This window comes from Myotis davidii, unplaced genomic scaffold (genome assembly GCF_000327345.1).
Source record: "Myotis davidii unplaced genomic scaffold, ASM32734v1 scaffold433, whole genome shotgun sequence".
Taxonomy (NCBI): domain Eukaryota; kingdom Metazoa; phylum Chordata; class Mammalia; order Chiroptera; family Vespertilionidae; genus Myotis; species Myotis davidii.
The window spans coordinates 2,842,362-2,843,741 of record NW_006293776.1 but is presented as its reverse complement, the minus strand read 5'-3'; positions in this window follow the sequence as shown (position 1 = coordinate 2,843,741).

Sequence of the window (1,380 nt, the reverse complement as noted above, 5' to 3'; positions counted from 1 at the left end):
GCTACCCTCGAGTTCCGACCGATGCCAGACAGTAGTTTCTCCCCATATGAGTCTGGGTCCCAGAGATTCGCTCAGAACTGGAGTTCAGAGCAGTTGGGAGCTTGAGATCCCCTCCCGATTGAAAAAGACAACCGTGTCCTCAGTTGCCAGCCCTTTCCATGTGCGCCTCCTCTGAGTCTCAGTGTGCTTTTCTCTTTCCTTCTAGTTGTAGAATTTCCACTCAGCCAGCCTTCCTGTGGTTCTGGATGATGTTCATTTTGTCTTTTAGTTGTATTTTTGAAGTGGTTGTGTGAGGCAGCAATTTCCAGTGTTTACCTATCCTTAGTTTTCCTTTTTGATAGATCATTATTGGTGTACAAAAATAGCATCCATTTCTGGATATTTATTTTGTATTCTTCTACTTTACTGAATTCAGTTATCAGTTCTAGTAGTTTTTTGATGGACTCTAAGGAGTTTATATACAGTATCATGTCATCTGCAAATCGTGACAGTTTTACTTCTTCCTTTCCTGTTTGGGTGCCATTTATTTACTGTTCTTGTCTAATTGCTGTGGTTAGGACCTTCAGCACTATGTTGAATAAGAGTGATGAGAGGGAACATCCCTGTTTTGCTTTTTTTCTGGTCTTAAGGGAAACACTTGTAGTTTTGCTTATTAAGTAGATATTGGATGTAGGCTTGTCATATATGGCCTTTATTACATTAGGTACGTTCTCTCTATTCCCATTTTGCGGAGAGGTGTGTTTGTTGTTGTTTTTTAATCATAAATGGGTGCTAGTTTTTATCTAATATTTTTAATGCATAGATTGATATGCTTGTGTGATTTTTATTTTTAATTTTGTTTATGTGGTGTATCACATTTATTGAATTGTAGTAATTGTACCCACCTTGCATCCCTGGAATAAATTCCACTTGATTATGCTGTATGATCTTTTTAATGTATTGCTGGATCTGGTTTGCTAATATTTTGTTGAGGATTTTAGCATCAATGTTCATCAGAAATATTGGCCTATAATTTTCTTTCTTTGTGTTGTCTTTACTTGGTTTTGGAATTAGGATAATTCTGGCCTCATAAAATGAGCTTCGGAGTCTTCCCTCCTCTTGAATTTTTTGGAATAGTTTGAAAAAGATAGGTGTTAGTTCTTCTTTGAATGTTTGGCTAAATTCACCTGTGAAGCCATCTGGCCCAGGACTTTTATTTTTGGCGAGGTTGTTTTTTTAATTACCGTATTTGCCGGCGTATAAGACGATTTTTTGGCCCTGAAAAATATGCCTCCAAGTGGGGGGTCGTATTATACGCCAGGTACACTTCAGATAGACTGCCCATAGTGCTTGCCCCGTGCCATAGTGGCCTCCCGATGCCCGCCCACTTCATTGCACATC